The sequence below is a fragment of the Chenopodium album genome, chromosome 9, assembly GCF_948465745.1.
Source record: "Chenopodium album chromosome 9, dcCheAlbu1.1, whole genome shotgun sequence".
NCBI lineage: Eukaryota > Viridiplantae > Streptophyta > Magnoliopsida > Caryophyllales > Amaranthaceae > Chenopodium > Chenopodium album.
In genome coordinates, this window is record NC_137842.1 from 9,396,944 (window position 1) to 9,410,259 (window position 13,316).

Sequence of the window (13,316 nt, forward strand, 5' to 3'; positions counted from 1 at the left end):
TGGGTTTTTAGGCTGTTTCAGGGCGAATTTTAGGCTGGTTCCACGTCCATTTCAGGCGACTATTCTAGCAGATATTACGGCGGTTTCCAGGCTCTGCAGTTCCTTCGGCGGGTTAGGTTTCGGGTGGTTTCGGGTCAGGTTTCAGGCTGTTTCAGGTTTGATTTCCCAGCGTTATTTCAGAGTATTAACTTGCAGTTTTAGAGTATTTTAAGATTGCTCTTTCGGGGTCTTCAGGCTGCTATTTTCAGACTGCATTATTGGGTCAGTTTCAAGGCGTTCTTGGTGCGGTTTTGGGAGCAGTTGGTGCAGTTTATTTTGGTTGTCAGTTGGCGACGAGGGGAGGGGGAGGTCTTGCGAAGGGCGGTGAGGGGAGGGGGAGTGTCGGCGAGGGGCGGGAGAGGGCCGACGAGGGGTTTGATGGCTGAGAAAGATGAAAAATTAATGAAATGTGTGGTTGTGTGGTGGTTGTGGTGGTGGGATTAATTCCCTTTGTTTTAAAAACAAACAACAAAGTAAAAATAGGGTATTTTCATTCCATTCTTCTCCTTTCCCTTTGTTCATTCCATTCCGATTCCCTCGTGCGAACCAAACGGCCCCTAACTTTAGGTCAATTAAGTGTACGGTACACCAGGGTGTATTCGTGTATATAACAAATTCTACATATATAATACCACTATATGCATATATAGTACCATCGTATGTTTAGTGGTATTATTTGATTATCCAATAATACCACTCTCGTACATAAATGTAATTATATGAATGTCCCTTATTATGCATTTCTACCTGCATAACAATAATGGTAGACTATTTTGGAGTAAAAAAAGTTTTAAGGGCTTAAAGCTATTAGAGAGTATCTTATGAGTTATGGGAGTACAAACTCTACAACGTGTCTATCGGTCTTTGAATTGGGAAATCTCTAAAAAAAACAGCTTGAGAATTTTTTTAACTCAATTTGGAAATATTTTTATGACAATTTTTAAGAACTTGAAAAAAATAAGTGCGTTACAACTTGTTTAACTGTATAACGGCTTTACGATGACAATATTATTTTATTATTTTTAACGGGAGGAAAGCAAAAAAATGAGTAGGGTTTTTTCGGTGTTATTTACTTCAAACCATTTATAACGTCCGATTTTACATACTTTTGCCTACAAAATTATTTATAAATATTTAAATTTTTAATTATTGGTTATTAACGGGCAAACAACTATTTTTTTTATTTTTTCAACAATCTGGTTTCAAACACATAATTTGAATTTATCTAATTAAATTAAGGTATGGCATTTTGATTATGCAAAATCTTAAAATTCTACAATTTGATTTTATGATTCAATTTTGAGAGCCCTTCTGATTCAAAGCAGAATCCCGATTTTGAAAACTTTGCTAAAAATACTTTATATTTCCTTTGTTTGAACATAAAATTGTGTTCATAACACTTAAACTAAAAATATGAGAGGAATTTGAGTAAAACTTTGCAGATTTATTGAACAATGAAAATACTACGTATAATAAAATTTCCCATCTAGTCTACAATTTTCCACCGTATAAATTCTTTAAATTTTGTAAAATACCTGCAATTATTGCGAAATACTACATTCGTTTTTATTTAGTTGACACGTTTTGACTTTAGCACTATTCACACACCTTCCTTTGACCGTGTTTTGTGCTTTATACATAATGAAAAATATAGTCATGTGAGATCTTGCTAGATTTTTTACGTTATATACTTACAAGATATCAACTTTTCATAATTAATCTTTATCGATAACTAAAGATATTAATGATTGAATAACTGCATTGACAAACGTGACTAAAGTTTCGTGTCAACTAAAAAGAAACGGAGGAAGTACTTCCTTTTTAATAAAACCTTTAAAATTTAATACGGAGTACATATATATATACCCACTTATGATCCATAATCTTAATTTACTACGAGTATCATTTCTCATTCCTTCAATGATCTTCACCCCCCTTTCACACCGCTTTACTTTTCAATAAAATAATAACCTACTATCTTTTATTATAATTTTTTGTTACATTATCTACCTCACTAACATTTATTTTATTTATCCTCTTAAAACTCTTCTTGATCCCAACTTTAACTTCAAATATTCTCCCTTTTTTTAATGTATAATTTTGACAGGCAAATTTGTTAATACATATTTAAAAACGAAGGTAGTAACTTTGACCATTAATATCTTTAATTGTCTTTTAGTAAAAACTGTAGAAAAATTATAGTATTATGAAATTCAATATTATGACTAATCTAATACTACGTAATATATATTATATTAGTATATAATAACATTTATTTATTTTATAGAGGTGAAAAATTATATCAACATGATATATAAATAGTGCAAAAGTCAAAGTGATGCCTTTAAAAAACACGAAGTGCGTACTGAGAAGAGGGAGTATAGACGTATAGTTATTTTGTCGAAAAGGGTACACATAGACATAGTCTATGTGTACCCCACATAGACAAGGGTTTTTATTGGTTGGAACAGTTGGCCCACTTGGTCCCACTTCAATATTTTCAAAATTTTCGCTGTAAGTTTTGCAAATGAAAAACTTTGAATTTTGAATTCTTAATTTGAATTTAATTGTACTTTTGGCCGTGAATAATGTTGGAGGATTTGCGAGAAGAAACTATGGAGGACGACGGTTGCTTTAAGGCAAGGGTCGACGAAGGTGGCTTTAAGGTGAGTAAGGTGGTTGAGAGGAAATAAAGGGCCGATGGTCGATTCAATGAGAGACAATGGTTTAGAGTATGAACGGTGTTAGGTGAAATCAAAGAGCAATGTAGTCCACAAGATGGTCTGAAACAATGGTGGGTGAAATAAAAGGCACGGGTGAGAGAGCGACAAAGACGATGGAGACCAAATGTATTGTTATAGTATTGAAATTGTTTTGAAAATATTTTGTAATTCATCATTTGTATTATTTTAGTATCAAAACTGATTGTTTTAGTATTATTTGTATTATATTAGTTTAAAAAAGAATGTTTTATAAACAAAATTCATATAAAATTCTTAGTTGTGGTTGTTTATGGACATAAATATCACAAATTGTTATGATATTTGTTGGTCAATTATGTTCCTAAAATTCTTAGCAGTGGTTGTATCTTGTATAATATTTGATTTTCAACTTGAAACGAGTTTCTAAATTTAGATAAGAGTTTGTGAATTAGATAAGTTAATTACTGTAGATCTTTTAGAAGATGAGTTCTCTGTAACTATAGTAGTTGAAAACATTTGAGAAGAAAGAGTGGGTATGTGATTGTTGGTGAATTGGTTTCGATGTCGCCAAAAAATGGTTTCAAATGTCAGCTATCAAATGAAACTCTTCATCTTCAAATCAATGACTTTTTTCACCGTTGTTTGTCATTGCCATACAAATGGTTTCTAAAACTACTTAACTACCTTCAAGAAGAAGTAATTTTTTTTATTATTATTTTTTTTTTTATGAAAATGGCGGGATAAGATCATCACTTTTAGCGCTCTTCTCTCCTTAGGCGGGACACTCACAACACAAACTTTTACAACTTAATTTTCCCGCTCAACTTTCTTTTTATCAATTTTTTAGCAAGCTGATGTGTTGCAATATTATTGGTTGTCTACGTGGGGCTACACATAGACTAAGTCTATCAGCTCCCTTATTTTGTATATTTAATTTTTTTTATTTTTAGGGTGGACAACAGGTGGTGGTGAGTGGTGAAGGGGGAGTGGGGAGATATCGAGGTGGTAATGTGGGACCCAATGTGAGGAGAGAGAATCAAAGAGTGATGTAGGACAGTGAAAGTGAGTAGAGTATGCAACTATGCAAGTAGCCAAGTATGCTATGCTAGTGCCCAAAATATGGACGAAGGGAAGCAGTTAAAAAGATGAGTGTGTGAATTTGTTTGTATTATCACTATTATTAAGGGATTATTTATTATTATAGGGTGATCATTTATTTGGTCAATTATTTCTTCGTTTTCTCTCTCCACGTTGGTTTCCATTATGTCATTTTAGTCTTACACTTCATTATATCTCACATTTGTGCACTTGTTCCTTGTTTTTTCATCTTATTCTATGGACTTTATCAAAATAGCTCTCTTCTACAAAATGTGTATTAATGATTGTTAAATTAATTAAGAGTAACTAGGCACGATGTGTCTACAAATATAACGATGATACAGATCTTATGCCATGAACAATTTTTAATGTGTTATACGTAATTTTAATTAGATCTATCTAAGCTACTTGTGTACTTGGTATTATTTTATTAGAATCAATATTTTAATTTAACTTCACATTAACACAAAGATGTACATATTGTGGCTATGTTGAATATACTTTTTTTTTTTTGGGTACAATATGTTGAATATACTTTGTATTTATCTATAAATATTACTCCCTCCGTTTTTAAATACTTGCTCCATTTCTCTATGTGCGGAGTTTTAGGAGAAATTAGATAAAGTAATAAAATATGAAGGTAGTGGAGTAGTTGAGAAAATAAAAAGTTGTAAAAAAAACAAAAGTAGTGGAAGAATAAGAGGAGATAGAGTATTATATTGGGTCCACTAAGTGTGAGAAATGAATTAAATATTGTAAAAGCTTTCCAAAAGAGGAAATGGAGCAAGTATTTAAAAACGTCCAGAAAAAGAAAAGTGGAGCAAGTATTTAAAAACGGAAGGAGTACTAAAGTAACAATCGCTGACATCATCACTGCTTACGTGTCACTCTCTTATTTAATTTTTTCCCGCCAAAATGTAAGGATGATGTCATATTTTTTTTCCCCTTTTGAGCTACCCTATTTAACATTGTTTTGAAAATAAATTCAAATTGAATTTTAAAATTTAAGTTTTCTACGCATATTACGCTATTTTATTATTTACAAGTAGTTGTTAAAAATAGTTAATACTATAGTTTAATTGAATTTTAAAAAAATATGAAAAAAAAACAGATTTTTAGAAATTGTATTTTCATATTTAATTAGAAAGTATTATAGAAAAAGCAGTTGTTTTCTCTCAACATGAGCTAAAAAGTCTATAATTTATTTAGCTTATTATTTTAAAACTGTGCATCACACGGAGACTAATCTAGTTTAGTAAGATTTAATTTACCGAAACAATTAGTTTTCATATCCTAAGATAGCTAATTTTTGTCCATAATAATCAATTAATCACATTTACCTAAGTTTTTTTTTTACTTCTTAAGTTCTTATTTCTTCTAAAAATTTGAAATTTCGAGGATTAAGGCCCTGTTTGATTCACCTTAAAAAAAATAATATTAAGTAAAAATAATTTCAGTTCAGTAAAAATAAGTTCAGTTCAGTAAAATTAATTTCAGTTCAGTAAAAATAAGTTCAGTTCAGTAAAATTCAGTTTTCTTAAAAAAGAATTATAATAGAAAATCAGTAAAAATAATTTCAGTTCAGCAAAAATAATTTAAGTTCAGTAAAAATAATTTCAGTTCAGTAAAATTAAGTTAAGTTCAGTAAAAATAAGTTCAGTTCAATAAAAATAATTTCAGTTCAGCAAAATTAAGGTGAATCAAACAAGGCCTAAGTTCATATAATTTCTTTCAGCATCACAATTATCCATCAATACCTAAAATCAAAGTGTTAAGCTCTTGTGACAACTTGATGGAGCTGACTTCCTTTGATGTAAAGCAACACGTAAGCTTCTCACCAAATATTAGAGCTGGTTTGGTTTATTTATGTTAATATTGTATTTATGTTAAGTTTATTTTATTAGGAGTTTTAGGCTAATACGGCTAATTAGATTTCCTATTGTATTGTGTATATTTATGTGATTAATATCAATACAAAGGCTAAGCCGTTTTCTCCGGTATTTTCTTGAGTTAAACACCAAAAGCCTTCAGACAAGTAATAATATCATATTCTTGGTAGTAGCTGTGATGCATAACCTATGATTTTTGCTGCATCTGATTGAGCCAATAATGGAATCAACTTGGGCAATCAGTTTTATTCCATTTTGGGTCTCATATATTTGGACAATAAGGCTCAAAATTTGGGTACTGAGTTTCTTTTCACTAAACACCGGATAACTCATGACTCGTCTCATCCAATATTTTCATTCGTTAGATCATACACCTAAGGTAGAATAAACTTGAATAAACTAATCTGATTGACCATTATGAAAAGGAGTAACTTTAATTTTGATATAATGGAGAACAGAAGTCCGGGTTAAAAGAGTTAGGAAAATTTGATTAAAATAATCCAACCTTTGAACGTATTTATTTTTAATAATCTAACTTTTTGATTATTCTACAATAATCCAAGTTTTGGGGGGTGTCTTAGATTATCGGGCCTAGCAGGTCACTTAACCTAAAAGTGCAAGTCACCTTCCACGTGTCGGATTGTCATTAGTCTAATAAGTATTTTTAATTTTTATTTTGCAAAAATTAAATTAAAAAAAATCCCCTATTTTTCCCCTCGTTCTTCCCTTCAAACCTCCATGACAACACCACCACCGCTTCCCCTCCAAAAATCGACCACCACCACTCTTTCCCCTCCAAAATCCGACCACCACCACGCACGACACCACCCTCCCCTCCAAAATCCGACCACCCACAATCGGTCCATCCAATTGCCGAGCACCCCACCTCCTTCCTTCTCCTCCATAATTCCCATCAGCTCATTCCTTCCAATGAAATGAAAAAAAAAATTACCTGAGAAACAAGTCGCAGGTCACCTTAGCCTGATAATCTAAGACACCCCCTAAAGCTTGAATTATTGTGTAATAATCAAAAGGTTGGATTATTAAAAATAAATACGTCAAAGGTTGGATTATATAAATCAAATTTTCCTAAGAGTTATAAGTAATTAGGCACCATTATATTCCCACTACATTCACATATTTATTGGTCTAGCTAGAACCTAAGTGAAAACCAGAAATTTGAAAATGGAGATCAAGAGATTGGATCATTTATGTTGGGACCATGTACGACCATACCTATAGTGTCCGTCCAAACATGGTTTGAACCGATTTTAACATATTTGTTTTCATATTTAATTTTTATTTTTTATAATAAGATGGAAACAGGCAAAAGAAGTAAGACTAATGCCTTATTCTTTTGAGCTAAACTAAATTGAAATGAAGTAGAAAATGAACTAAGCTAAACTAAGTTGAACTGAATTGAACTTAAAATAAGTCCAAAAGAACAGGGCCTAACTGTTTAATGCCAATTCTTGGTTATGACCTAAACTAATACTTCGTATAAAATAACTCATATTATACACATCTTTCTAATAAATGAATGGATATAAAATCAAATAATTAATTATTTTCACGGATTTTTATGCATAATTTTAAATAGCTTATCGATCCAATTCAAGATCAGTTTTTAAATGGACTTGAATCTCTATATAGAGGCTTGAAATTTGCTAAATATTAAATATTTTATGTTCGAAAACTACACATGAATACAAATTAAATCTAACATCTCATTTGATTTTATTTTTTAATTTTTAATTTGTTTAAAGGAATAATGTGCAAATAAGGTTATAATTTAGTTAAATTGTAAAATAAAATTAAATTAATTAGAAATATTCAAATCATATCAAACAAAATGAAGTGAGCATAGCCAATTTTTGAAGATTAGTAGACCAGTACAGTTTTAGGCTGGTAGCAAGCTAGTAACGATTTGATTACTCCGTTAATAACTTAATACGGAGTACGAAGTATGACTATACAACAGTAGTGCACTGGTACAATATTGTTGACATAATTAGTTGTTCATTAGTGTTTCACAATCTACGATGTTTATATGCACTAAACTGACTAAAGTACAAATTATCATTTATCGTAGAATACTCGTTCCAATGAGAAACAAGGAAGATGCCTAGATTCCCTACACTTCAACATAATGCTTGCTTTAGATTTTCTATACTAAGGCCTATTTTGATTGATCGAAGTGAAGTGAACTGAACTTATTAGAGATTAAGTGAACTGAACTGAACTGAATTGAATATTTTATAAGAGAAGGAAATTAGGAACTGATCTGAACTGAATATTTATAAGAGAAGAAAATTAGGAGCTGAACTGAACTGAACTTATTAGAATTGCACTGAAATGAAAATAATTGTATCAGAACAGGCCTTAAGGCTACACATAGTCACATACAATAGTTGTATGTAGTGGCCCACATACAACCGTTGTTGGCAGCATTTGATTGGTTTGTATTTTGAGGCCCACCTTCCCTATCTTGCTTCCCTATTTTTTCCCTTTTCCTCTGTATTTTTTTCCTCTATTTTAACGTGACATACATATAATGGTATTGTAAGTGGGCTACGACATACAACCATTATATGTGTAGCATCACTCCTTAAGGAAAAGATAATAGTGCTTGCTTAGATTCAATTAACCTTGTTTGAGAATATTGTCATGTCTTGACATTTCTCACTATTTATATTCTAAATTTGACTATACATCTTTACTATTACCTCTATCCCTAAATATATTCTAAGACTCCGTTCTTTAGAGCTGTTCTGCTCCGCTCAAAAGAAATCTGCTCTGCTTTCAACTAATAATTAATAATAACAATAATAATAATAATAAATAATTAGTAGTAATAATAATTAATATTATATTGATGATAATAATTGATGTGTTTAAAATTATTATTATTATTATTATTATTATTATTATTATTATTATTAATATAAAAAACCTAAAAAGTCAATCAATTTACAAGAAATTGGTGGGGAGCCGAGATACAATCTGGGCCCCCACCCCTCTAGCTATTGCGAACCCGATCCTGCTGAAGATGTGAGCAGCCGCACGAGCACCAATATCCTGAGTCTTAGCGAACGCCTGAACCCGCTTCAGCAACGCAATAACATCCTTCTCTAATTCCCCCAACGAAGAAAAGGAGAAAGGAAGAAAACCATATCCAATAGCCCTGCAACGCGCCCCATACTTGTCCCGCTTCCGCTGAGCCGCCGTCGACACAACATGACCAGGAACGAAGTCAGACAACCCCGATTGTTATAGGGCATATTGAAGGGGTTGCCAATTCATTCTTGGCACTTCAGGATGTTTGCTTTTATATGTGTTTTCACTCACCTAAATCAATGGTATGCACTTAATAATAATAATAATGATAATAATAATAATAATAATAATAATAATAATAATAATAATAATAATAATAATAATAATAATAATAATAATAATAATAATTTTAACATTTAATAATAATGTCGAAATCTGCTCTGCTCTGCCAGAAGCTCAAAAGAACAGGGCCTAAATTTGAGGGCAAATATGTAAATAAACATTTTAAATATAATTGTCTAGAAATTACTCCGTATTAATAAGAATTATCTCAAATTTCTAAAAAGTGAGGATGTAATTATGTATAATTTTTTTTGGTCATTTACTATCTTTAAAAAGCACTATTTTGAAAAGGAAAAAGATATATACAGCCCTAAGGGCTGCATATAAGAGACTAAAAGTGGAGAAATAGGCTATAAATATATAATTTATTACATCGATTTACTCGTGAATTGTCAATAGATTTTCAACTTAATACTTAAAAAAGAAATATATTAAATGCTTATATACAACCCGTAGGACTGCATATAACATTACCCTTATTTTAGTCGATTACCCCTGAACCAAATAAATGTTTCCATTACGGTATCTACTTCGGATTAGTTGTCAAATTCATATTGACATGTAGTCATGTACGTATGTCTAATTTGATTTTGTCATTTATTATGGTATCGAGTGAGTAGTAGCACTACCTACAATTAATTCATGGGTAATGCTCTAAGAAGCCCGAAGTCCGTATATATACTCTTGAAAATTTTACTCCGTATAAAATTAGGAATTTATGATAAAAACATGTGTAAATCAGTGTAATTAGTGTTTATATTTTTATAATTTTCTAAATTTATACAATTTTTTAGTGTGTATTTAATGGATAGAGCTACATATAACATTTTCCTTATTAAAATTGTACTTGGTTTACAAGTACATTTTTAGTTTTTACGACAAATTAGAATTGTTTAAATGTAAAAAAAAAATAAAAATAAAAAAACCCAAACAAAGAAATTCGGGAAATTCTTCATTATAACCCTCTAATATTGATTTTACCAAGTTGTGCCTTTTTAAGTTACACATTGTAACCTTGGGTTTAATTATTAACCATACAATATTCTTGTTGTCATCCTGCCGTTAACGAATTCTGTTATATTTACTCAATAATCGTTAGTGAGGCCATTGTCCTTTTTTAAAATCAATTTACGTGTTAGAAAATGTTCCATTATGGAACCAAATTTAGCTCACATTTAGAATTTTTTTTTTTTAAAAAAAAAATGTAAATCTCTCATTTGCACGAATGCGTTTCATTATTTTTTTTTTATCCGCAGAAATTGTTCAAGTAAGGTATAAGATAATTTTAGTTCTTGAAAAACCAAATTGAGGTCAAAATCGACAAAAAAATGTAATTGTCTTGTTTTACGTGTCAATTGCGCTGTTTCTTAAAGAGGGGTGTTCAACACCGCCAATAATATTTATCAAAATCGCCAACATTTGATGTAAAAGGACAATAATACCCTTACTCTTTTTTTTTTCTTTTTTTTTTTCCTCTCTTTGACCATCCACAACTACCAATCCACCATTGCTGTCACCAACTACCATACAACCATTGTTCAGAAAAACTACTGTACAACCATATTGGGTGGAGGTGAAGGGCAGTAGCAGCACAACAATGAAGGGTAGCAGCGGCGTGACAATGTAGGGTAGCGACGACATGCATGGTTATGGCTTTGTGACAGTGTAGGGGTCAGCGAGTAAAAGGCAGCGGCGACCGGCGAATACAACGGAGAGGTATTAATGGAACGGTGGGGAAGGGGTTACTTTTTTTAATTTATTCTGGGGTCATCAATCAGCAGTCAAAACCGGTGAACGTCACCGGTAACCGGGGTCCAAAACAAGGTTACCGTGCAGGTTGACCGGTTTTTGGCCTCCGGTTGACCGTGGTTACTGGCGTCCAAAACTAGTCAACCGGCACAGTAACCGGTTTTGAACGCCGATTACCATGTCGATTGACCTGATTTGTGTGTCGGTTGTGTTGGTCACCGGAAATTAAAAAAAAAACCACCTTCCTGCCGACAAGGGAAGGTGGTGGGTCATCGTTTGTTGACTGCGTTTGTTGGGCGACATATAAAAAATAATCTGGTATCTCTTGGTGGTCGTGGGCGTGGGCGTCGGTGGTGGGTGGTGGTGGTCGTGGACTTGTGGTGGTGTGGGTGGTTGCTTTAATTTTGTGGTGGTTGATGGATGAGTTTGAGTCTTGATGGACTTAGGAGAGAGAAAGCCAAATGTGGATAAGTAAGGGTGATTTTGTCCCTTCATCTCTTTTGTTGGCGATTTGATAAAAAAAACGTTGGCGGTATTTAGCGATTCACTTCTTTAAACGCCAAATGAAACATTACATTTATTTATTTATTTGCTAATTCTAAACTTAATTTGGAACTATAAAACCAATTTCAAAACCTTACCCAAGCAATTCCACCACTAAAAATTATGGATATTTTTTTTCACAAAACCCACCTTGTTACCCACCCGATTTTTACAAAATCCCCCTTCTACCTCATTCTTTATCCTCCTCATAGTTGGCCACCAGCCATTCCAGCGCAGCCTCGCCTTAACCCTCCCCTCAAAACACACTCACGCACACCCTGCTAAAACCTCTTACCCGCAAATTCTTGGCTGCGTTCTAGTGCAGCCAAACTAGCTGCAACAACATTAAATGTGAACATATAGTACATTAAAATGAACATACGCTTTTTTCTTCCTTATATTTTAATTCTCTTTCTTCTTCTTCCTTAGCTCTATTATTTTTCTTTCTCTTCAGTTTTCTTCTCAATTTAAAATTTTCTCTCTCCTCTTTACCTCACTTCCCTTCAATCTTTAAAGTTTTCTTCTTTATTTATATAAATTTTTTAATTAGTAATTTGTGTTTTGATGGGTTTACTCGTTTCTTTCTAAATCTATGAGTTTCAGATTCAATTAATTGACTTTATCAAAGAGGAAAGAAAAATATGGAGGAGAGAAAAAATTGAAGGTCAAAGAAAACAATGGAGGTTAGATTTTATCAATTTGTAATTGTATTTTGTATGATTTTGTTGATCATGCATGATGATTTATTGTTTGATTATTTGAAATTATTATGAATTTGTGACGAATATCACAAATTGCTTGATTGTTAATGAATATCAATTGTATTGCTTAATTTGTAGTCATTTTCTCTCTCCTCTCTATCTCTCTTTTTTTTTTCTTTTGATTTCTAATCATGTTACAAATCAATAATTATTTTCTCTATGATGAATCAAGATTAGATTTAAGGTAGAAGACGCTCTTTTTGCCACGAAGCCTTGGAAAGCTCCGGGTCCGGATGGTGTTCCTGCTGGTTTCTATCAAAAAAATTGGGCTGGGTACAGGAAGATGTGACAGATGTTGTGCTTTCTTGCCTTAGAACAGGTAATATTTTAAAGGAACTAAATTGCACTAATATTGCCTTAATTCCTAAATGTGAAAATCCGGAAACCATGGATAAGCTAAGGCCTATTGGACTTTGCAATGTGGTTTATAAAATCATTTCTAAATGTATCACAAATAGGCTAAGGAGAGTGATAAGCGGTCTAGTTAGTCATTTTCAAAATGCCTTTATCCCGGGGAGAGCAATCTCTAATAATATCTAGCTAGCTCACGAACTCCTAAAAAATATAAGGAAAATAAAAAAAAGGTTTGAGAAGGAAGTTGGCTATAAAGACTGACATGAGCAAAGCTTACGATAGGATCAAATGAGAATTTTTGGAACATGTCCTTATAAAGTTTGGTCTGCCAGATTTGATGGTGAAAAAAATAATGAATTGTGTAACCACGGTTTCCTTTTCTATAATTATTAATGGCTCCCCAAGGGAAAAATTTTCTCCAAATTGTGGTCTTCGACAAGGAGACCCCCTCTCCCCGTACCTTTTCATTTTGCGCATGGAATGTCTCTCGGGGCTCATTAGAAATGAAGAATGCAGAGGTGGTATTGTTGGTATTAATGTGGCAAATAAAGCTCCTAAAATCAGCCACTTGTTTTTTTTGCTGATGACTCAGCTTTCTTTTTACAAGGGAATGAGAAAAATGTGGCTACTTTAAAACAGGTCCTTGAAGTTTATTGCAGGGCCTCTAGCCAGGTTATAAGCAAAGAAAAATCGGTCTTATTGGCAAGCCTGAATACTAGTGAGGAGGAGATAAAAAAACATAGTGAAGATCTTGGAATCTCAAGAAGCAATAAGTTTGATAC